The sequence below is a fragment of the Struthio camelus genome, chromosome 3 (assembly GCF_040807025.1).
Source record: "Struthio camelus isolate bStrCam1 chromosome 3, bStrCam1.hap1, whole genome shotgun sequence".
NCBI classification, from domain to species: domain Eukaryota; kingdom Metazoa; phylum Chordata; class Aves; order Struthioniformes; family Struthionidae; genus Struthio; species Struthio camelus.
In genome coordinates this window covers 107,573,953-107,599,164 of record NC_090944.1, presented here as the reverse complement: position 1 = coordinate 107,599,164, position 25,212 = coordinate 107,573,953, and the positions used below count along the sequence as shown (strand labels likewise).

The window sequence follows — 25,212 nt, the reverse complement described above, 5'->3', positions numbered from 1 at the left end:
CACAGCTTCACTGATTAGGTGTTGTACCGGCAGGCAGGGTAGGAGGTTCTCAGCCAGTGAGATCACTCAAAGCTTTGCACCTCCATGTGAGGTGAGCCCCAGATTCCTCATCTCGGGAGGAAGCAGCGCCCACTTCAGCTGCACCTGTATCAACAAAGAATTTATATGAGCTAGATGCAAGATCCCGAATGCATAGCCAGTGTTGCTGACGCAGTCCTTTGATGGAAAAGTTGTATGCTGCGTTGTACATGGTCGACACAGGTCTCACCATGTGACAATGCCTAGGGAGTATCTGATGTCTTGTCAGGGGTCTTGTTGGGTAGCTTTGAGAGTGTTCCCGCTCTAGCCCTGCATGCGACTCATCGCAGTCTAGCATTGAGGTTAGGAGAATGCTGCTAGAACAAAGCCTCCTCCCCAGGAGGGCTGGAGAGGCTTGGCAAGGATGAGGCAGGTCAGATGCCATAATGAGTGTGTTGCTGTGCAGTCAACATCTCAGCTCTAGGTGTGTGATCAGGAGGGGAGCAGGGGAGACAAAGGTTTAATGCTACTTGCGCTGCATCTTGCTTAGTCCAGATTTACTAGAGCTTTGGCGGTATAGGAATTAAACGTCCACATTAGGAAAAAAGACTTCTACTTTTTGCTAGCTTTTTTTTTTTTTCTTTCTGTGAAATTGGTCCCTAATCTGAATCACTGACAAAGAGTCATTGGAGACGGAATGAGTTTTTTCTGGATGCATTTGTAAATATCTGTCTATATTTCTAAGACTTACCACTGAAGGAGACCCGAGATGGTCTGTGATTTCTGCAATCTCATCTGAGAGAGCGAGTGAGTGATTCCATGTGGTAGAGACATACAGCTCATGACTCACAGCCCTGAGTCACAGCACTGGGACACTTCAGCATTCAGAAACCCTGGTAGTGACAGAAATCAGGATGATGAGCAAGCAGCTGTTACTCATTCTCAGCTGGACACTGTAAGCATGTTGGTACCAGTCAGTATAGCTCTGGCTCTTCTGTCTCCTCTTGCAGACCAGCAGCCATCTGGATAGCATGGTGACACAGCTCACTTAACATTTGCCTCAGGGCAAGAGATGATCAAGTCTACTCTCTGGTTCCCAGACTGTCCTGCTTGACTCTGTTAGTCTCAGCATAGAGCTATCATGGTAATTTTCACTTTAGATTACTTCTTTCTTTCATCTCTGGAGATCAGCTCACTTTACAAACATGAATACATTGATCTGTCACACGGAGTTAGAAAGTACCTGTACCGTGTTTTATAGCTGGGGGAACTGAGGCACAAAGCAGATAGGTAACTTGCTTTTAGTGACAAAGGAGATTTGCAGCAGGGCCAGGAAGAGAACCAGAAGTCTTCAATATCTCTCTTAATCTTTAACCACTGAACCGTATCCTCCATTCCATCCATCTCTTCCTCATGAGGTGGCAGCTTTGATAAAAACAAGAACCCAGGAAATCACCCTGTTTATTCTATCTTGGCCTCTTAATGCCTTTGAAACTTTTTTTTTTTTTAAATTGAATTCTTTTCATGACCATCATCTTTGGTGCGGGAAATGATTCCAAAGGACAAAGACTTGGTTGTGTGTGTGCACGTGTGTGTGTGGTTGGGAGGGAGGAAGAATAAAAAATCCATTTCCAGATGGTTGAAAGGATGCATAGCACTTTGCTATTGGCAAAAACAACCTCTTTCATTTTCAGGATGTGTAAATCACAGAATTGCAGCTGGAAAAAAAAAGGCAGAAAGAGAAGCAGGGAGGTAAAAAAATAAGAATTACTAATGAAAAATAACCCATTTGATATTTGAAAATCCAAGTGCTTCATTTTTATTTAAACAGGGGTAAAATGTGCTTGCTGAAGATGATCTTTGTAGAGCAGGTTCAAATATGTGTAATCTCATTTTCTTGTTAGCTTCTTTGCTTTCCATTCCCAATTCTAGCCTCACAGGAAATTCAGTCCCTGGCAAGCTTCAGCTCCAGACAGGAAACATTCTGAGGAATTTCTTCCACACAGGTACTATATTTGCTTAGAGGGATAACATGGTGGAGATATTTACCACGGCTGGATTTAACTAGCAGGATATTATACGTGTTGATTGAGTTGCTGGGAGTGATCTCTGTCTGCAGCCACCAGCATGCCATGTTTAAACAAATCATACTGCTCTGCCTGCCTGTGGGAAGATATGCATCAGATTTGGGCCCGATTCTCCTTCCTCTGACAGCAGCACGTCCCAGCTTATGTCAAAGATACTCACTGATGTAAGAGAGTATCAGAGAATCAGGTCTAGGCAGCGTGTTTTTATCACTTGACAAATTTGGTCTTATGCTATTTGCATGCATCTGAGCAGATATTTTGATAGGAGGACTGACTGGGAAGGAGTGCCAGCTTATGCCTTTTGTTCATGGGTGAAGAAGGCCCTGGTCTTGCCTTTCCTCTCTGAGGGGACCAAATATTGAGAGGAGTGAGCTGTAGCACCACACTGCCTTTCAGATGAGTTGGAGGTGCTGTGTGTGACCTGGTGACACACTACCTTCCTGCAGCCTTTGGACATTTTCCTGTCACTTCGGACATTTTTCCATCTTTCTCTGCAAGTTCAGAGCAGGCCTGTTCTGTTCATTAGTTCTGAGGAGATCACAGCAGTGTCAGGCAGCTAAAAAACAAGTACCAGATCTCACTTGGCCACTTTTCTGGGTGACTTCAGAATCATGGCAGAACAGGTGGACTGGGTATTTCACTTGGGTACTTCCTTAATGTATCCAAGAGAAATATTCCCTCTGAAGAATATTTAGTAAGGAATATTCCTTTCATACGGGAAAACGTGAGCACCTCCCCCCAGTCTTTAATACAGGTCTCAGGATATACACAGGATATGTAGAAGAAAGACTCATGAGTCTGTCATTGTCTCCCAAGAGAAACATGAGGGATTAAGTATATGGCTGGGAACAATCCTGCGCTGGCAGGGAAACGGACCGTTTGACCTGTCTCAAAGATCTATGATTCACTACAAGTACACAGAGCGTACATGAAAATGTGTAGTAACATGCACTGGTACCTTGCCTGCTATTACAGCGCAGCCTCCAGCCAGAGACAACCCGACCACATTTACAGGTGTGCTCTGGGAACGGGCTTTTTCTGTGGGGAGCAATGAAAGACAGAAGAACGCCTTCAAAGCCTTAAAGGTCTCTGTTCCACCCTGCCAAGCCATGGAAATGTTACTGCGTGTGCAGCACTGCAGCATGGCTATTTTTTTTTTGTTTCTGGGGCAGGAAGCGCAAGTGCAGATCCTCCCACTTAATGCTACGGTGGGGGAAGAAAAGATTCACAGACTCCCCTGCAGTGTTAGTGAAAATACAGCTCTGGCCTTTAGTGCCCTTTGTTACATAAACACAAGTAGCGTAGACTTATTAATCACCCTGCCATTGAGGGAGGAACAGAGCAGCAACCTCAAATGCCACCCACTCCCCATTCTCGCTCCCATTTGATGTTGCTATTTTAAGCCACACATTATTTCCTGCTGTGATTTTATTTTTTTTACCCAGCTTCTAATTCTGGCTCTGAGGTAAGCTGTGACATACGTATCCCTCCTCTCCCCCTCCCCGCCTTCCTCCTTCCCCTGCACCCACGTCCTCTATATCGCTGCCTTTTAGAAATTCTCTGTCTCATAGGCAGCCAGGTCCCAGAGGTTAGCTATTGACTGGCCAGAATAAAAGCAAAGGGACTCATCTTCCTCCTTTTGGACTTAAGGGCAAATGGTATTGAGGCCACAGTTTGCAGGGCAGACTGCTTTAAAAACGCTATTCCCCAGGCTCCCCATCCCCAGAGAGCTTAGCGCCTCAGAGAGGATAGTCCTGCCAGGAAGAGAAGGCTGCTGCTCGGCAGCTAGCGATGGGCCACGGCCGTGGCCAGTGTAGTTCACCGATGAAAGATGGCATTACACCAGGGCTGTGTGCTTTGCAGCACAGGAGAGAGAGGACAGAGCTCAGCTACTGTCTGAGGGTTTTCTCTCCTGAGCCTGCTTCTACAGCAATGGTGAGCAGACTTTTAGCCCCCAGTCAAGCTGTCTTGTGCCACCCCACAGGGCAGGCAAATGCCTTTTTGCCTGTGCCACTTAGGAGTTTGTGTCTGTCCTCTTCTGCTACACGCACGTGTCTCTTGTGGCTAAGAACTGCAACCAGGTCAGCCCTGAGGAAGCCTGTAACTCCGTCAGTCAGGGGCAGAAGAAGTACAGAGCCTACAGTCCGAGGAAGGGCCCAGCGCACCAGGCAGAGGTGGCTCTTTTCCTTATGTGTGCGCGCTGCTGAGCAGTGATAAGAGCTCTGCTGAGGTAAGTTTGAGCTCTAGGAGGAAATGTGAAGCCTGCTTCTGCACCACAATTGAGGAACATTGCAGGTTTATCCTCTTCGACACCCACTCTCCCCTGTCCTCCCTGCTAAGCAACCTGTCCTGAAAATCTCCTCTGCCTGGACGTGTGGTGCTGCAGACATAGCCCTGCTAGAATAATAGTGTGGGCTGGGCAGCAAGCAGGCTGCTGGCAAAATGCTGGGCCTTGCTTCCAAATCGCAGAGAATAGAGAGGTCTGGGCTGCCCTCAGCTAACCCTGGTGTATATATTTCACACAAACAATCTCACGCCTTTCCCTTCCTGTGAATTGCTTTCAGAGCTGCTGCACGTGGCCTTTGTCTGCCTGGTACTAGCAATAGCTGTAGGAAATCCCAGGCTGGGCGTCTACGTGTTCTTCATCCTCCCCTTCCCCAGATAAGGATTCCAGTTAGGCCCTTGCTGAGGTTCCCGGAGAGGGGGAGAGGCAGAGGGAGCTAGAGCGAGAAGCCCTTTGCCAATTGGTTTAATGTTAGTCACAGCTGCTGGAAGTCTTTGCTGTGCTCTCACCAGGACCGTTATTTTTATTTTCACAGCTTGGTTTCCATGCCGGTCCCTAGAGAAGGCTGGGGATTCACATCCCTTCCTAACAGCGGCTACACGCTAGCTTTGCACATTTGCACAGTTTATCGTTTGTTTTGAAATAGCGAGGAGAGCACTCAAGCCTGCAGTGCTAGGCAACAGTCCTATCTTAGGTCAGATCCTGGCCCTCAAATCCTTGCCTGCAAAGAGCTTACAGTTGAATCGAGTGTCCCACTTTCCAGCGGCAGGAAGGGAGGAGAAAGAGTCAGACTCACAGAATGGAGTGATTTTACCAGAATAAAATGACTGTTTTTCCAGCATACTCTGTCCCCATGTGCAGCTATTTTGCAGGTTCTTGCAGAATAACTTATCCCACAACAGCAATGCTGGAGAATTTCCCCCTGGAGACAGGTCCTCAGAAAGGATTCTAGTAAATTGTCTTCACAGAAAATCACCCTGCTCTCAGTGTCACACCCAGTGCTGTTCAGTAGGAACCAGTCAGCAGCTGACTAGCGTTTGGTGTCCCGGGGGAAGTGCGTTTGAGGAGGACAGCTCTCCGAGGACTGATGCCCACATGACAACCACCACTCCCATCCTTTGTGGCACTGCATCTCAGCATCTTCTTGGTGGTCTGTGCAGAGGAGTGAAGAGCTGACTGGGCAGGACTCAGGAATTAGAAGAATTCAGTCTACACTGAGTGTCGCCTACTTGCTGGGACCATCTACCACTAGTATCAGCCCTGGTAGTCATTGGAAAAATAGCAATGCTGGGAAAGAGCCTGAGATTTACAGATAAAATGGCTATGGGGTGATGGTAGCTGAGGGAAACTGGTACAGTATGCTATATTTGTCATGGCATTCGAGGCATGTGATAAATAACCCAGCTTAGAGTTTGGTCAGACAGTTGGACTGAATATTGCCAAAAAAGAAGAAAAAAAAAAGAAGAGCCAGATAGATCTTCAATGCCCACAGTTAGGCATCTGGAAATGGAACAAGATGGTGAAGACTGCATGGCCTATGGACTTGCCGATATTGTCCGCAAAGCCACAAAGTCTTTCTTTCCTTGCATGTTTGGCTTCTATGATCAGTCTTGCTTTATGCTCTCTGCACAGTGGCAACCAGAGACAGAGTGGCCCAGCTCATGTAGGGCAGATTTGGCAGGAGCACTAATTCAGTGAAGAGCTTCCTTGCAGACAGCCTGAAATTGTTCTTTGTCCTGGCAGTTCAGCCATGCCTCATCTAGGTCAAGAGACATGGCTCAGGAAGACGTTCCCTATGAGCTCTGATTAGATCTGCTCCTCCCAGGACCCTTCAGCTGGGCTTGCTCCTTTTTCTCATTCCACACAAGGTTTTAAAAGGCTGTGTTTGTAAACACCAGTCTCCAACTCGCTGCCTCCAGGGCTCTGGGCGGAAGGCCAGGGAGGGATCTAAGAGACGGCAGACAGTTTTAAGAGGCTGCGGCGTCGGATCGCCGCCTTGGAGAGGGCACGCCTTGCAGTTAATAACCATGGTGGCGGGAGTCACCTACAGCACCAGCAGGTCTCAGCGCTATTTCCTGGCTCCCTGAGGCTGAGTTTGGGCTTTACTGAAATGACCTCCTCACATGCCAAGGTAAATTCTGGGTCTCTCAAGCTAGCTCTGTTGGAATTAGTGGGGAGCTAAGCTGTGCTGCCTCAAACGTATGTATGAGGTCAGTGCTCTAGGACGATAAACAATACAGTGGACATGTGTTTGCATTTGACACAATGCTGGTTAAATATTCACTCTCCTCCACCTCTCTTTCCTGCAGATCGCTTCACAGAGCCTGGTCACATTCAGGGACTTAGGCACTCTCATCCTCGTGGAGAAACAAGGGCCTGCTATCGGATAGCACCCGGTGACTGAACACAAGCCTCTGTGACCAGCAGCCTCAGGTGCCTTTTGAAGAGGGTCTGCCCAGACCTTCCCTCCCTGGCTCCCTTTGCCTTAATCCTTTTGAAAATTGATTAATAAATGCCACTGTTTGGAGCAGTGACAGAGCCCGACCATTGAGGGAAGGTTAGAGCTGGGTGTGAGTCAGAGCTGGGCCCACCTCTTCCCACCAGCTGAAGCGCGTTTCTAGCATTTTGTGGGTGAGAGGAGAGATCTTTGCCCAAGCACAAGCCTGAACCTGTCCACATGTCCAGAATTGCCTCCATCCACATACTTTACCAGCAGACACATTCAGGCACAGATTTAGTTGGAGCTGCAAAGCTCCTGGGAAGGAGGGGGCCTGATGTACTTCACGAGGTCTGGGCAGAGAGGAGGAGTATCTAACAAACTGAGCACACATGGACATTTGGGGCTGAGCTATGGCTGGGAAGCAGTCAGCAGTCTGGACAGGCAGCGTGCGCGCCATAGGGTCAGCCTGCCTATACCTGAGCTCATGCTTCACTGTACAGATGCCACCTTTGTGCTCTGCATCCTGAAGGTCCAGAGCGGCAACGGCTTTTGTTTCACTGGAGGGTAACTCAGCAGGCCTAGGGCTCCCACATTTTCACACCTCATGTGACAGCTTGCACCTAGGTCACATATTACATCTGCGCAAAAGACTTCGTCACAGAGTGCCTGGCAGTGGGGAATCAGGCCAGGCTGGTGGGGCTGAGAGAGGAAAAGAAAACTCAGTGGCTCCTTTAAGGGAGGAAGCAGGCAGGACTGCGAGGGAAGGGAGCTCTGGAATCTGTGTTTTTCTCTCAGTGCCTCAGGGGCTGGTTACTAAATTTGGTTACTGGGCTTAAATAATGCAGCGTGGCAGGGCCCAGTGGGTTTGAACATTGTCATATCCACATAATCCTCTCCTAGGTGGTTGAGATCTCTTGTTCTCTGCCGCTGCTATCTGCGCAGGAGTTTGAATGTGATGCGAAACATCATCTTAAATAATTATAACTAGCAGAGAAGAGCCAAAGCTGCAAAGTCCCATCTATTCCAGTGTGCTCTGTCTATCTATGTAATTTCTAAGGTGCCAATCACCAAGGCATCCAAGCACCATCTAATCTGGATCTGAGCTCCCTTGGTGCTCATGAAGGCTTGAATCCTAGTGTTTCATGTGAGCTCATCTCTAATTAGCAAGCATAGGGACAGAGATGCATAATGTGGGCAAATAAGCCTCCTATTGCTGTCCAGGTCTTCATGATCTACTGACTGAAAGTCCAGTGGCTGAAGGAGTCAGGAGGAGATCATGGTCAATCCTGGTCCATGAAGTATTAGATCCTCTTTCCATTACTTCAGAGAAGGCAGGGGCAGATTTACTGAGTGCAGGAAGCCATAGTCTCCCGCCTAGCGTGCTGGACCCCTTCCCTTGTGTGATGGGGAAGTAGCTGCAGAACTGTATAGCTTGTGCCTCCCCATCTGTATCAAGGCTGAATCCAGCTCCGGGGTGAGGAGAGAGAAGGCTCTCTGCCATCCTTGGCTGTGGATCTAAGCCTCCCTTTGCAGAGACAAGGAAAAAGTGACAGGAGCCAGTGACCCGACTTTGTTCCACATGGGAGAAGGGGGAGGGAATGATGTGCCCAGCTGTCCTCTTGGTTTACCTACTGCCCCATGCTTTCTGCAGACTTTAGGAAGCTGATTAAAACCTGCTAGATTACTACTCGCTGCTAGCGCAATGGCAAAGGGACTCGCTGTACTAAACCTACTCATCTGGAGTGAAATCAGATTAGACCTTTCCTTCATTGCCAGGGAAACAGCACTTGTCTCTTTCTAACAAGAACCTGCCAGGTTCAGACAGTGCCACAGTATTGCAATTACTTCCCCTCCATCAAGCTGCACTTAGGAGACTGCCCGCAGTCTTCCTGATTTGACATGACACTTGACAGCAGGTTTTCATGGCAGAGGATACTCAGTAGTTACTAGGAGAGAGCCTTTCCAAATCCTGTTTTTAAGCATGACATTTCAGTTCTTACAAGTGTGCAGGTCCTTTTACCCCTCCCCCACTGATCAGCCCTATCCACCTTCCCTCACAACTGCTGGAGTATTTTTAGTAACATTGAATAAATACATGTTAAATCTTTCTCCATTAGTGACATGTCAGAAATTAAAGTGGCATCAGATGTAAAGCCTGCAGCTAAGCCAGCTTCTTCTAGGGCATTTGCACACGGTTGCCCAAGAGGCTAGGAATAATGGTACCAGAACTGCTTTTTCTTCAATCCATTCATATTCTCTGCACACCCTTTCTGCTCCTCTTCCCCTATAAATACCACTGCCACCTTCTGCTGCTGTTTACACACCAACCTATCCTCAAACCTCCCCAACTTTTTCTGGGAAAAATCTCTGGGTCACAAAGCTTGATCCTCTCCAGTCACAGGTGTCATGTCACAGAACTCCAGTTAGAGATTTCTCAAGCCCCACCTTAAAAGCAGTTGGAATTTTTTTGGCCCTTGCTAAGCCCACTGGATAGCAATTCCAAAACTCCTCCAGTAGCTAGGATTTAGCAGGTAGGAACTTAAACATATCCGTAACTAGACCTCCCATCCATGCCCACAACTATCTTCATCTTCTTCCACATGATCTCCAATCTTCCATGTAACCTGCTTCTTCAGCTAACCTTTATGTCTGACCCTAAGCCATCCATACCTTCTCAGACATGCCACTTTAGTTCAAGCTCCCTTCTTCTCAGACATCCTGCCTCTCCCCCACTGCTTGTCTCACTTCACTTTTCCCCTGACACACGCTTCCCCCCTACCTCATGTTCCCTTTTCCTAACTACCCCTTCTGTCTCTTTCCTTCCCTATCCCCCTCTTCAGGCTATCCCGTCTCCTCAATCTCTTCCTCAGTCAGAGATGGACATCTGTACAATCTCTGATGGTTCTTGTTTCTCTTCTGAGTTGCCCAGAGCAAGAGCTTGCTCCCCTTCGATGCTCCTCCTTCAGGTGCCTGGTATGGATCAGCTTGGCATCCAGAGCTGGAAGAAAAGTCTGTGCAGTGCTCACAGCCTGTGCAGCTTAGAATCAGCTGAGAAACTGTGTCACAAAGGAGCACATAGATGAGGCAAAGCTTGAGGTGGAAGACACTGAAATGTTACAGCTATCAGGCAAGAGAAAATATTTATAGCTGTGACCTGCAGGGTGAGTGATTGTGCAGGGTAGGGAAAAGCTGCCATTAAGGAAGAGGGAAATTGCAAAACAAACATCCCCTTTGGATATTTAGTAGCACACCCAAAAGATTAACCTGATTACATCTTTCTATTAAGAAGCAAGATACTGAGCTGCTTTAATTAACTAGGTGGGTTCTCCATCCTCAATTGCCTCTTCACGAGTATCAGGTGAGACATCAGGGCTGGTATTCCCACTGGCATACAGTTAGACTCTTCTGGTTAGCAGACTAATCCTGAGGCCCTGCTCTTCAAAGGTATTTAGATTTCAGACAGCTGACATGATTTAGATACTGAAATCTTTTAAAGCTCTGAGTCTTAGGTGCTAAGAGGGTAGCTAGGAGTCTCCAGATTGCCTGGTTCAAGTCTAGTTTATGTCAGTCCTGATGGATAAATATTACTATTAGATGGTTGCATGATGTCAAATCTTTCTCTAAGGCTAGGTCATTCTATAGTTGTCTAATGTTTTTTTTTTTTTTTTTTGCTCTTTGCTTCTGGAAGAGTGGGTGTTAGCCAATGTCAGATTCCAGATAATGGCTTTGACAGACCTGTGTGGAACTCAAATTGTTTTATAGCTATTAATTCATTTAGGCATGCCAGCCTGCTGCTTGATGGGTAAGTGTTTTGTTTCACTTGGGGGGAATGGGACATAGGGAGAGTTGGTGCCTTTCCCAGGCTTGCACAATGGCAGGCTCAGAATTAGGCCCCGTGCAATTCCAATTACTCTTGAGTTGCAAGCATTAACTGCTGGACTGCCCACTTCTTATTGTAGCAATAGAATGAGGTGTAGAGAGCAAACTGGCTGTCCTCGTTTGGATGTGATGGAGATACTGTCAGATTGTAGCGGTTCAGTGGTCTTTTCATAACAGCGTCTGAAGTCACAGCTTTCTCAACACTTGGCAATAGGCAAGGGCTGTGCACAGGTAAGGACTCCTGAAGACTCAGGAAGTCTATGGTGAGGAGAGCAAGAAGAGGAGGTTGCAGAGAGCTAATCTTTCTCCACTAACCTACTGCTTAATGACCTGCCAGGATTATTCCATTGAACTTGGTCCTTTCCTCCAGGTCAAAGGCTTCCCAGAGGGAAGGGAGATAACTCAATAATGGAACAAGCTCCTTCCCCAGGCTTGCAACCAGGCCTTTATTAATGACAGGATCCATCCTTCCCTCCCTCCTAGTTCCGCACCTTTAATCTCTCTGGAGTCAGTTCAAGCTCCTCAGATCTAGGAAAGCAAGTGCTCCTTTGGTGAATCTCAGAGAGAAGAAAATGCAGCTCTGGTGCTCAGGCTCTTCCTTTCACTCTAGACCAAACGCATTCTGCCATCAACCTGGCAAACCAAGCCTGTAGTGGGGAGCCAGGCTGTGTTCTTTCTGCCTCATACAGCTCATCAAAAACAGTGGACTGTTTGTAGACATACAGCTCATCAAAAACAGTGGATAAAGGCTATTCAAAAGGATGTCAAAATATTTCTGTGTGTATATCTTTGCTGGAGTTAGGGAGCGAAGGACACTTCCTAACTGCCTTTCCAGTTTGCACCACTACAGTATTGTACCACTGCTGGCTTGCTGTGTGCTCTTATGGTTGTGAAGGTACAAGGCAGCTGGCTAGTGTCTCTTAATGATTCTCATGCATTACATCAGTGGGGGAATGCTGGCATTTGACCTGCCATAGAAAAGCAGTCAAAAGAGCACCTGAGCTCTGATTTAAAATCCTATGACTTATGCCCTCAGAACGGCCAGAAGGAGGAAACCTTTACCACATAGTTCCAGCAGGTTTTGTACCTGGGTAGGTCTGATGGACCCTGCCCACCGCACCACCTTTGCCTGTTCTTTTGCCTCCATTGTGGGAGGAAGGAAGTAGACACGCCTTGAGGATTCAGGGAAGGCTGCTGGGGAGAGCCATTGTGGGAGTAAGATTTTTAGTTGACTGAGGAACTATGGCAATGAGAATTGGCATGAACAGAGGTGCCTAAAGCCTTTTCATTATATAGTAAAAGCACCCAGTGTCTTTGCTCCCCAGGGAAGTGCTCTGAGATGGTTGTCAGTCTGACTCGCCCCTGCCCTTTAATCTGAATGTGCCCACATGGGCCAGAGGCGTTATTTTTGTTATGCATTGTTTCCTTTCCACTCACTTGTGCTTTCCTCTCAGATGCCCGTGGCTGTTTTTGATGATTCTCTCCCCTCTTTTGGCCTCCCTGTTAGGCAAACTTTGTGGTTTGCCACCTTTCCTTGCTCCTTTTCCTATGCCTTTGATGGTACAAGAAGGCTCCTTGTTGTTTCTGTATGAACTTCACTTTTTCCTAGCGCATCGTACGCAGCCATAGCAAATAATGTGATAGTCCTTTTGCAGCCTATTTAGCAGCAAATTCAATGTCTAGCAAGCAAATTCAAGGCATAACGTTAAAAAGAGGCTGTTTGTATTTCATGTTTCTCAGCCCCATAAAGACAAAGACATTTGGCATTTCCTTCACGATAAACCTATCGGCCATATTTATTTTGTACTCTGTTCTTAGGTGACATATTTTATCTGACAATTTCCAAGAACCTTGCCAGGGCTATTTTAATTAAATAAACCTCACGTTGCTCCTGTGCAGTAGGCATTCTCCTCCATTTTGCAGCTTGGGATGCCAAGGCATTTAAAAGAAAATTGACTTTTGCAGAGCCACAGAATAAACCAGCCTCAAGAAACAGAGCAAGAACTTCAGTCCTGGCTTACTACCTTCATTGCCTTAATTAATGGCATGTTCTCCACCTCTAGCTAGTCAGCGTTCTGACTCTTTCCACTGGGTCATCATCATAAAAAAGACCCAATTGTCATTTTAAACATATAATTAAAATGCCTATGTATAGAGTGACTTTCATCAGAATGCTCTCCAGCCCTTACAAAGGTGGACAAGATGTTGCCAAATGAAAAATAACAAGGCTCAGAGGAGGTTAAGAAATGTGACTGAGGACTTGGAAAATGAAAGCTCACCATGTAACCCAGAAGTTTTGATTCTTATTGTCTTGTTCTGAATCTTGGACCACAACGTTTCCTCAGCTATTTCTTCCCGCAGTTTCCTAAGGTTTGCAAGAAGGAAGAGATGTGCTCTAGGCAATCTGCATACCTGCTGGTCGGTCTGTAAGAAACCACAGAAATGACAGTTAGCAGCTGGAGTAGTTTTGTATATAGCCCAGGTTGGTCAGCTGTGGCTGTGTCCTGGAGTTTGGAAAACACTAATTCAGCTGTGTCCTGGAGTTTGCAAAACACTGTTTTGACAGTATTAGCTGTTAGAGGAAAAGTTAGCCGAATCAGATATCGCCCTTTTCAGTAGGGGAGATGAAGCAATTGCAAGTGTTAAAGCAGTTTAAGTCAGAAATGACTCTGTACTGAGCAGCAGGTCTAATAGCTCCTAGAAAAAGCCCTTTCTGCCACAGGTGGCCTGAAGACACTGGTATTAGCACTGCTGTTTTTCCAGTAACCCAGCAGGATTTGGTGGGTGGAGGGAGGGGAAGGAACTCCGCCAGCCGTGACAATGGGAAAATCTTGGCGGGGGCCTGCACGCAGAGTCGTGCGACTTGCCTTGATGTCCCCACTTTTACAAGATGGGATTGCCCTGAAGTGAGGGAAGCTCAGAAAGGGGTACGTGAAGGAAACGGGGAACCATGAATCCTGGCCTTGCGTGTCTGGCTGGGGCCTTGGGGTAAGAAGAGGGCTGAGACTGTGCTGCCCTCAACAAGCTCTATGCCACTGCGGGGACAGGAGCCCCGAGACGCTCCTTCTGCATCAGGTGACAGGGACTGACTTGTTTTCAGGGGGTGCCCGCTTTCAAATGGGCGCCAGGGCTATGCGAGTGAGCACCAGTTCCCTCCAGGTAGTCTTTTTTTGGAGGGAACCGCCGCCAGCAGCAAGGGCTGAGGACCCCAGCACACGCTCCAGTGACCTGCAGCAGCTGCCTCCTTCGCCCCTTGGTGCCGCGGTGCCGTGCTGGGGCAGAGCCGCCGCTCCTTGCCCTGCTGGGCCCTCGCGGCGTCCTCCCGCCGCCGCCAAGCCGGTCGCTCCCAGCGGAGGTGCCGGGTGCTCGGAGGTGCCGCCGGCGGAGGGCGGCCCTGGCTGCAGCGGGGAGGGGAAGCCGCGCCCGGCCGGCCGTTAGGGCCGTTGGCGCGCCGCGGCGCCGGGCGCCGGCGGCCGTTGGTGCGCGCGCCGCTGCTGCCCCCTGGCGGGCGCGGCCGCTCCGAGGAGCGCCGCCGAGGGCAGGGGCCCGGCGGGAGGGCTCCTCTTACCCCCACCGGGGGCTGCTGTTACGGGTAAGAGGAGGGAGCTTCTGAGAGAGGGGAAACGTCGCCCCGCCTGAGTTAAGCAGGGAGCAAGGCGTCCCTCGCCAGTTCTCGGAGAGCCGCTGTCGGGGTGAGCTGCGCTCCCCTTGCTGAGCCCTGAATCTCTGGCACCTTCCTCGCTGCTCGGCAGGGCATAGGTCTGCTGAGCCCTGGCTGTAGATTTGCAGATGTTTTCAGCTGCAGAGTGCCGGGCTTGTCTGCGCCAGCGTATGACTATGTCCTTAGAGCAGCTCCTGCAGCGCTGTCTAGGAGTAGGTCATTTCCTTTTGCCTCCGTTGCGTCAGTCACAGAGTATATCTGCTCTGGTTTTTAGGCTCAGGCCTTCAGCTGTGAGGATGCATTCTCCCGCTCAGATGTGGGCTATGAGCAGAGTTAGGTGTGCGCCTGGAGACAAGGCTTGGGGCTTTGTTTGGGGCCTCTTAGCACCCAACAGGCACTAAGTGCAGTCTGCATGGGGGCTGTGCACAGCCTTCACAGTTGCTGTTATGTATTCCCTGCTGACTTACAGGTGTCATCGTGACTCATACTGGCCAGGCAAACCAGCTGCGTGGTCCCTCTGAGCAGGCTTTCGGAGCTCTGCCTGCCTTGGTAGCTGTGGACACAGAGCTGTGGACGTCCATAAGCGTCCCAGTGTTGTACACCAAGTGGAGACAGATCTTAAGGCACTCAGGTTTTAGCTCACTGCTGTTTCAGATGCTTGTGGTACAGTGGAAATTTAGCTATTGCCCAGTCTGTTTAATGGCTGTTCCACACAGCTATAGGATAAAAGATGTGTGCAGTACATGGCTTTGTATGGGCATGTTCACATCCAGGTTCTCTTCTTCCTTCACAGCGTGGGGTTTCTGACTTTCTAGCTCAGACCCTTTCCTTTAAAAAGGCAAAGCTAGCTACTGGTCATATTCCATCTCTGAAGCAAGATTATTAGATGACAACAGGGTGCTCTCCTCACAGATGAGTAGAAGTGGTTTGAAGGGGAGACTTGGAGATAAATTCCCTGTGTCTCCACATTAACTTGCCTGGAGTAGCTTCAAAGAAAGCCAGTCATTACTGCCAGGAGGAAGTTAGAGTGTACTCTCTAATTTAGAACGCACTCAAGGTCCTAAATGTGCTATGGGAATGGACCTGCACCTAACTGTGTCAATCCCATCATCCCAGTGTGTCCAGTATTTGCCTTTGCAAAATGACATTACATAACTAATGACAGGCAGACAGGACAGACCAATGGCTTTCTTTGAAGAGTTAGAGTTACCATGGGGACCAGGTCGAGCTTGTAGTTCAAGCCTTTCTTACAAGCAAGGTGGACCTGAGGTGCTCAGTCATAGGAAAGCCGTGGGCTTCATACTGTTCCTGGGATCTACCAGCTCATGTCCAGCATAGACGTAGGACAGTTTTGGCGGTCCACAGCAAATCTCAAAAGCAAAGACACTGTCCAGACAAACACCCTCAAGCACAGAGAAATACACACTCCAATTTGTTTGAGTGCAAAAATGACCCTCAGATGATTCAGATAATCAGAATGAAGTTCTAGTGTCTGAAAAGATAAAAATTAAAAGAGAAGGAAGGAACGAAGGCACTTCAAAGTCAGAACTGCTGATTGCTAGTCAACCAGGAACTTTAACACCTATCCCCCACACTTTTGCCAACAAATTCTTCCTACGCAATCCAAACTTGCTACTTTTAAGTATACTGTATGCTGTAGAGCATACTATACTACACAGGTGCATATATAGATAGTATGGAAATATGTATATATGGGCACTATACATGTATATAAATACTATATGTGTAAGATCTGGATTTTTGGGCTATATCCATACCAGCAAATCGGGCAGTACCAGAGAATGTTCTGAAGCACTAGAACTCCATTGTCTATTAAATTATTAGCTGAATCCTGTTAACTTATTCTTGCCATGATTTTGGCCTGTGCCAATTAACACTCTTCCAAAAAATTTCCAGGCATGGCTGAGGGAGTTAATGTGGGGCCAAGGGCCATTCCCAATAACTGGTTTGGATCCAGCTGCCTTGTTTGGAGGATAAGAGTTTAATGGTATGGGTGCAGGCCATCCTGTGCCAGGGGCCTCAGTGCCAGAGAACAGTCCTGGGCACGTTTAATTTACTGGTATAGACAGTCTAGGAGCCCAAGGGATTAGGCAGAGTTTTAAGGGTTGCATGCCTGGACTTAGATACTTGATTTCTCCCAAGACCCAATTTATTGGATGACTTTTTTTTTTTTAAACGGACATGAGCCTTGATCCTTTAACTCTTCTATCACCTTAACTAAAAAGCCATGTTGTCTGATGATGATGACCCTTCACTGTTCTTCCAAAATAATAGATACCCTGCAGAAGGCCAAGTAGGTTATAATTACACAGTTGCCATCACTGCCAGCATGATGGTTGCATATAACAACAGTGAACTTTGTTTAGCATTTTTAAAATATTTTTTAGGAAGCAAGGCATGCAAAACATAAGAGAAACAATCAAATCATACAAAACAGGGTAATTTTGCCAATTTTCTTCAGATGTTATAGAAAATAGCTTCCTTTGCCTTTGAGTCAAACCTGGAGATTTTGAGATTAAGATAACTTTGCTAGATGAAATCATAGAGGGACTGATTAGATCTTGCAAAGGAACACCACTGCAAACACGTTCGGTTATACTGATTCGTGTGGCACATCATCTTGGGAGTGACGCTACTGAGTTTTCACTAAGCAAAAGTACTTGAGATTTTAGCTTTTGTATATCTCTTGAAAAGTGGCACAGAAAGATGTCTGACAAATAGCAGCACATCTATGTTTATATGAAGGAATATAACTTTACTTAGTAGGGGTACTAATTACAGTGCTCTAAGTCACATGCTTTTCCTGACCCATGTATCTGGTCTAATCATAGCTGTTTCTCATAACTCTGCCCTCTTATTCTGGTTCTCTTTGTGGGCTCGAGCTTCACTTCTATCAATATAACCACCACATTGGCAACAGTACCTAGGCCAGGGCTGAGAGATGAACACTGATATAATGAGTATCTCTTGTTACCTATGTAACTCTGCCTGTTCAGGACTGCCACTGTGCTATGCAATATGTGACTTGAGTATGTGCGTCCCAACCACAGCCAACTCAATGTGTGAGGAAGCGCTGGAGCGGCTCTGATACTGCAGTGCTGATATGGTGCGATAGCAGCAAACAACTGAGCAGAAGTGTATTGAAAGGCCATTTATTCACAGACGTGGCCAGTGTCTGTCAGATATACAATGAATTTGGCTGGATCCTCAGAAGCCCTTCTTCATGTTTACAAGGGGGAAGAGGATGGAAGGGGAGGGCTGGGGAGTGACTGAGATTAATGTCTCATCCTTTGGATTGAACCTGTCTTCCCCGTTTTTGTCACAGTGTGCTGCACAGCTACAGAGGTCTCCTGGAGACGGAATCACATGCCCCTGCTACATGCACTTCTTCATGATATGAGAGCAGGTTAGTTTGGGAGGCAGATACTATGTGTCTGGGTCCATTACATCTCTAGAAGGAAGCAAGAAAACAACTGACTAGATCTGGCTGCAAAAGAGGAGAGGTTTTCCGAAGACGAGCTCCAGGAAACTACTCTTTTATACCTCCAGGAATGCTGGCTGTGGTGTGGGAGCTAAGATGGAAAGAATTTTTCTGCGTTGCCTCATCGTAATGCAATCGGGTTGCGCAGGCCATACTTTTGTTCTGCTTTGAGGGCTAGGAGACTGCCTGCAGGGTGTCACTAATATCAGACTTAACAACGCATATGTCAGACTTTGAGACCAGGAGAGGTCATCCTAGGATAGAGCCTGCCTCTGAATCCCACCCTCTCACACTGGCCTTTCCCACTGTCCTTGGGTTTAAGCACTGACAAGGGAGCATACAGAACCTGAGATTCTCTCCCTGGCTAGCTATGTGAGAGAAACTTACCCCTCCGCCTAATCCGAGCGTGACTTTCTGCTAGATGCTGCACAAGTACTTGTCGACCTGAAGTAGCTCATTGCTCCTGTGTAGCAGTCCCAGATCCTGCCCACAGCGGATATAGAAGAACACAGGTGCGAGTCTGGGAAAACCCAAAAACCAGCCAAAACTCTCCAGCTTGCTCTCCTTTCTCCTGGCAGCTCTGGGTTGCAAGGTGATCTGGTGCAGAGGCAAAGAAGTGGTCTCTTGTGCCCTCTGGGGACGGCTGGTGTATAGTACAGGCATAAGCAAGCATCAGAAACGATTTACAGCTCTTCACACGGTTTTTCTTAGCCAGCCTGCCCATAGGTGAGGTTTATGGGACAGCAGGCCCATGGTTAGTGTAGCTGTCACATCTGCATTGACCAGCTAAATCCTGCCTCTCTTCTGACAGTGCCCCTTGGATGGAAAATCTTACTCTAGAAACAGAAACATAGGGGAGGAGTGTGTGATCAGGTTTCCATAAAAACATCCCACTCCTGCCCTTTATCTGTCCTTTATCTTAGCTTGTATTCTTTTGCCCCCTCTTTCTACCATTTTTAGTGCTAACATGCCTGCATGCAGAGCTCATTCTTTCTGATCCCCAATATTCCTCCTTTCCAAGGCCACTTTCATCCTTGTTTATACAGCCTTGCTGTGTGGAGAACTGTTCCAGCTAGGATTTTCAGTGGATAGCTTGCAAATAGCTGCCGCTTGTTGTGGGAAATGGATAAAGGTTTCAGTATTTGGCCTTGGCCTCTACAGGAGCCTGGGGAATGTACAGATGCAATTTGCATTCACAGAGTTCAGAAAGCAGGCAGTAAGTGACGTGTCTGCGCTTTATTCTCATCACAACATCTTCTAAGGTTAAGGGCCCTCTCCTTCCTTGGCCAGTTTAGTGATCTGAGCTTTTCCGGCAAAGGCTTCTGAAAACAGTTTATCTTCCCCTGTAGTTAAAAGTACCTTCAAAGTGCAGTTTTACTGGATGCTGGAACCCCTTCTGTTGGCTTCTGACTGGTTTATGGCCAAACTCTGGGTCATTAGAGTACTTTCCATTTCTATGCTTATTTTAAGAGGTGTATATATTACTTCCAAGTCTTTCTGAGAGGATTTTGCTGTACTGGCACTTATGCAGAGGCCTCAGGCAGGACTCCTGCTCCTCTCCTCAGTCTTCTTCCCATGCTAGGAGTAGCTCAGTAACACAGGTTTGCACAGTCACCTCAGTAGGCCCAGAACTGTTTTCTCTCCCCACTGATGAATTGGTGCTTAGCAGCAGCTGCTGGAGAAGGGGGATAGGCTACTGTGAAGTCCTAATAGGTCTGTGAAACCTGGCAAGTGCCTGGCTGCTGTTTGATCATCTGATGGCAATTTGAAAGGTCTGACCTAGCCTGCAGTGAGGCAGTGTGGCCAGGAGTCTCCTGTGCTGGCCCAGCCAGAGTACAGTGTGGGTGCAGCTTGACTGTTGCTCTCCTTACCCATGCACTCTGCTCACACTAGAGGTGGACTGTGAAGCAGCAAGTTCAAGCTTGCCTCCTCCTTGCTTTTGCTCCAAGAGGTGGATTTTTTTCCCCAGTGATGCTAACCTGGCTCCTTTTTCACTTTCCTTGAAGCACTGAAATGGTTCACGACTAGAAACAGGCTCTAGATGGGATGCCATACTACAGGAATTGAGAAACCTCTTTGATATTGAAGCTATGTCTTATTTTATAGACTTGGGATGAGCCTAGAGGCTGTCTGGGCAGCCAGGAAGTTCCAGGAAGAAATTTCCCCCCCCCATCAAACTAGCAACCTTCGTAATATTTTCTCTCTTCCTCTGTAGAGGCTGTTTGTGCTCATTTCCTAGCACTTTTGCTTGAGAAATGTCCTGCTTTCACAAGAGCCTACGCCCTTTCTTTCTGGAGTTGCCCTTCTAAGCAACGTAGTTTGAAATTTGTTGTCTTTTATCCTAAAGACCTTAAGTCTGAGGCAGCAGATGAGTTGGCTGGCCCTCTCTCTGCGGGGTGGGATGTATGCAGTGGCTGTTTCGTGCCTCTTTGGACTGGCTGCTCCCCACTAGCTACGGGGCAGGGCTCAGAACCACCATGGGATCCCAGCTAGGGACTATTTCCATGAAGGTATTTGAAAAGGAAGAGACATTAGTGAGTTACAATGATTGAATTTGGAGGAAAGAAGGTCAGAGATCCTTTTAGCCAGATAAGAAGATTCTTCTCCTTCAAGGGTTAAAAGGAAGAAGCTGTTTAAAGCAGGAGGGCTCTTCACTTTCCTTTGCCTGTATTTCCGAGGAGCCAGACTGCTGTGCTATCCTGAAGCTCTGGGCTGGCCAAAATGAACTGCTAGCATGGTGTGTGCTGCCTGTGCAGCCCACTACCAAGTGAGTGTTGTGGGTCCTCTTCTAGGCCTGTTTACCCAGGAGCAAATGTTTGCAGCATCAGCTAGAGAAACATGGTGTAGGCTGTAACGGTAATCCTGTTTTCTCTGGTTCTCAGTGTGTTAGTCACATGCTGACTCTCCAATTGACCCTAGCAACTTGCAGGGGGAGAACAGGCAGCAAGGGGTTTATAACAGAGATGGGGCTGCCCGGCAGTGCTGTTAAGAGGATCGTCTCTTTTTCTTACTGTAGTGACGTGGCTTATGCTGGCATCGTCAATGTTTCTCTATCAAATAGCAGGGATCAGTAATTTTTGAATACCTTTCTCTTCCCTTTCTTTCCCCCTTCTTTTTCTCTTCTTATGCCAGTCAGAAACTGTGCCTTCGAAAACATGCATCCGAGAGAGAGACACTCAGATGTACCAGACATCTAAGAACAGATATCTGTCAGTCTCAGCCATCTCTTGACCAGCTCTTCCGCTCCTTGAATCTCCAAAATGTTTGCCTGACAAGCTGGCTTAGTTCTGAGATAGGTTTGCTGTTGGGTTTTTAGCTGTTAAGGGGACAGTATTCGATTTCCACTGTTGAGTGCCAACAGCCCTAGTGAAGGGCTCCTTTGCAACTGCTTGTGGGGGATGTTTTTGAACTACTTACCCTACACTTTTGGTATGCAGACCACGCTGCCAGAACTTGGGGAGTGCTTGCATGCCCTGCAACTTCATTCTTGCAGCAGAGTCAAGGGGGAATTTACTGTTGGTCCTGTAGAGGACTCAGAATGGCTACTGTTAGGCCAAACATTGCACAAAGGCAAAGCTGGAGATGATCCCTTCTGGAGGAGCCTATAGGCAAAGCAATTCATGCACAGGGAGGAGAAATTGCCTGTGGTACCATAAATGATCACTGATGAGCCCAGTGCCCTTTGCCACGCTGAACGCATGCTGTAGCTGCCTTTCTTCTGCCAGTCATACTGTTCTGGGAACCATTCTCGTTATTTTCGTGAACTATCTTTCTATTTACAGGTACACGGGGCTGTGGCTGAGACAGCTGGTAGATGGATCCGCTCTGTAGCATAGCTCAAGGTGTGTCTGACTTTTGGTCCACGTGTCTCTCCAAGCGATCTCTAGGCTCAGCTTTCATCCTGCTTCTGCCTTGCCGTTCTCTCTTAACATTGTACTTGGCAAACCATAGGGACGTTCTCCCCATACTTGGCACTGACTGCAGCTCTGATGTCCTTCCCGGACGTTCAGCCGGTTCAGGTCGTACACGAGAGAGGGTGGAAGGCGTTTTTCCAGCTCCTCATCCTTCAGTCTCCCTTGGTGTAATGAGGGGAGATCCCCAGTAGATGGCACTTGAACTTCTCGCCCAGAGAGTTTTTTTGACTTTAACTTTGGGGTGTTCAGACCACAGTCTGCACAGATGGAGCAGTTATGGCACAGGGCAGGATGTGGTGAAGAGAGGCGGAAGACTAGTTTCATGTGTGTGATGGGCTGCGCAAATCTCCATGTGATTTCCAAGGGTGAAAACAGCATCTCTTCTCTTACAAGAAGACTTGGCCAGGCTTGCCTAATAGGGCCTTCTGTACCTACACGCATTCCTGTTCTTGTATCTCATGGTGTCAGTGGTACACCCAGGGGAGGATAAGCTGCAGAAGGTATTATTAGACTGTCCCTCAGGCACAGTGGGAGACAGAACTCAAGGATCTGTGCCTTAAATGAATCCTAGCTGCACTGTCTGCACCCCCTGCCCATCTCCCCTGTCATACTTTTTGGCCAGGACTCCCAGAGAGGAGCTCCTCTGAGGGGAAAAGACATGGCACACCAAGAGTGAAGGCAATTTTCTGGGAGTGCCTTACCCATGACAGTAACAGGCAGCAAGATGTGGGGTATCATGGAAGTGAGCTGAGATCCTGGCTCAGCTCACAGCCTCTTGCCCTATCCGTCATTGCAATGCCATGTGTGCTTGCATGGATTCTTGCCATTTGCCTCCCCTTTACTCCTGGCCCAGCTGTGAGGAGTTTAAACAGATCTTAGAGCAATGCTCAAGCAGCTTACCATAAATATTTAGCAATACATTTTTCATATTTTTATCATATGACCTGAGAAAACTTGGCCCCTTTGTCTGGTTTTGAGATTTGGATTTGGTTTGAACCTACTAGTCAGATCAAAACTCCAGGGGTGAGAAACCCACAGGAACCAAAAGCAAAGCAAAGAGATCACATGAGAAGCTTGGGAAGTGAAACCACTGAATTTTGCATAGCTCCACCAGTGTGATCTAGTAACAGGCTAGATTACATTCTGGGGTAGTCTGGGAGCATGCAGCTAGGAGCCAGGAGATATATCTTCAATTCCTGGATCTTCCACAGCTTTCCTCTGTGATGTTTAGAAAGTCAAATAATCTTTCCTGTCTTAATTTTCTCCTTTGGGGATAATACTACTTCTTGCCACTAGAAAATAGTTTGCTATCCTTGGGTGGAAGTCACGCTGATAATATTCTGCAACTCTTATGCATGCTGAGGAACAACATCTCCAGATCTCTGAGAGCTTCCTTTCCAGTATGCGATGCAGCATCATGACCTATCACATACTGGGAACCTATCTAGCATGTCAGGTCTCATCCTGGAGGCAGAGATCACATAGGAATACATATGGGGAAGACTTGAGGCAGTAGGTTGCAGTCCTACTTTCTGCAAGGGCTTCTTTAGCTGTGGGGCTCCACTAAGTTGCCTGTCTGTGGTTGCAGCACTGTGTTGCCATGTCTCTCACTTGCAGAAGATGCTGGATGCTATGAATCAATGGAGAACTTGTGAACTGTCAGTCGGTGGCTCCTGGCATTGTGGTTGTGGAGCAAGAGAGAGGCCATGGTACTTTACCAGTGCAAAGGTGTGCAAGGCTAGATGGAAAGGAACTTGAGTCTAGGAGTTTCTACTGAGCCTGCCTGGCTAAGCAATTGGAGCTCAGAAATGCTTGTAGCCACTCAATATGAGAAAGCACTGGGAGCAAGTATGTATAACTTGACCTGAGAAAGAATTAGGTGTACCGGAACTTGGTTTTCCTGGCTGTTCTGGTTATATGAAATACAAAGCAGGAAAGAACTAGTTGCTCTGCGGTATCTGCTGCAAAATATGAAGGCAAAGGTGGTTGAAGCAGAGTTCATGCAAGGAATTATAGTGTTAGTTTCTCTCATATCACAGGTGCTATGACAAAGCATCATTGGCATTTGCTTTTGCCACTTGTCACTGGCGGCATTGACCCAGGAACAGGTTAAGCAGCCTAGCGCTGAACCCGCCAGGCTGTGGTCACTGCTGTTGTTTTGCAGCTTGGTGGGATTGCGTGAGTTCATGTAGAGCTCTGAGGTGTTTGCTGGTGGGATGGCAGGTTCTGCTGTTCTCTGCTCTAGGGAGCCTTTCAGCTTCTCATCTGTCCTGGGACAAACAACTGGGTCCTGGAATGTGCCTATTCCAGCCCTTGAACCCAGAGAGCTCAAGTAGAGGAAAGCAGTCATACCTGGTAGTTTAAGCTGACTGTGGTTTATAGATCATATCTTACAGACCATTAGAGAGAAAACGAATGGCTCCAGTGCCGGAATAAAAAACGAATAAAGGCCTTGGAAATTTGACTTTATATAACTATATGAATCTTAAGTGACATTTGTCAGGCTTAGAAGAAGGGTAAGAGCTTTTTCACTTGTCAGCTTTGGGGTGTTCCTTGATTATCAGTGAGGGGTCAGAGCAATTCTTGCCTAACGTGATATATATGATTGCCTCTCTATATGGAAGATATTTGCTTTGATGTGGTATTTTGTTCTCCTCTCTTAGAAGCAGGATGCTAGACTAGCTAGGCTAGTGATCTGATATTATACACTGTTACCTGTTCTGCTGTATTCATGCAGTAATGAAACCAGAAGTCTCTAGAACAATATATGGGTGACTGAGAGTCTTAAGATTGGATCATGATTTTAATTTGATATGAACTGGGGGGAAAAATGAGTTGAGAATTACAGTGTGAATACAGAACACACTCAATGAATGTGGTTTAACAGATGTAAACGTTAGTCTCCTGCTGCTGCCTTCCTTTAAGAACCAACTATTAGAAAGGCAAAAAGGTTTTTTTGGCTTGGATTCTGTGCCTGTTGTAGTCCTTCAAGAAGAATACTTTGCTAACTGGAGCTGAACTGAGTCTCTTTCCTCTGAAACTAAGATGTTCTTTTCCACAGTCAGCAGGTTATCAGTGCTTTTTCCTTATCTCGTTACAGGCGTGCTGGCTGAGAAGAGAGAATTGATATGTTAAGCAGCCTGTGCTGCTTTGGAATTTGTACACAAGCTGAGACCTCCTCGATGTTTCAGAACTTTTCCCAGAGGAAAGTTGGGACGCGAGGCTCTGTTGGCCCCAAGGGACAGGTAACAGGTAAGAGGAGCAATTTACCTAGACACTGAAATTTTCTCTCTAGAGCGCAGCTGGTAGCGGCTAAAAACCGTTTGTTATCACTGCTGGCTAGTACCTCTGTGAAATGAGTCGGAGGCTTCTAGTGAGTTCAAAGTGGCTGGGACTGCATCAGTCAGTTCCTGGTAACTTTCCTGAC

At 47.4% G+C, this 25,212-nt stretch overlaps 1 long non-coding RNA gene across 1 annotated transcript; it reads right to left on the bottom strand.

Annotated features, from left to right (window-relative positions):
- Window positions 1–1,958: 1,958 nt before the first annotated feature.
- On the bottom strand, window positions 1,959–18,574 carry LOC138066830 (uncharacterized). The gene is made up of 3 exons (XR_011140352.1): window positions 18,259–18,574; window positions 12,988–13,132; window positions 1,959–2,181 (listed from the first exon to the last, which is right to left on the bottom strand). It is a non-coding gene; the product is annotated as an uncharacterized lncRNA (long non-coding RNA).
- Between the last annotated feature and the right edge of the window lie 6,638 nt (window positions 18,575–25,212).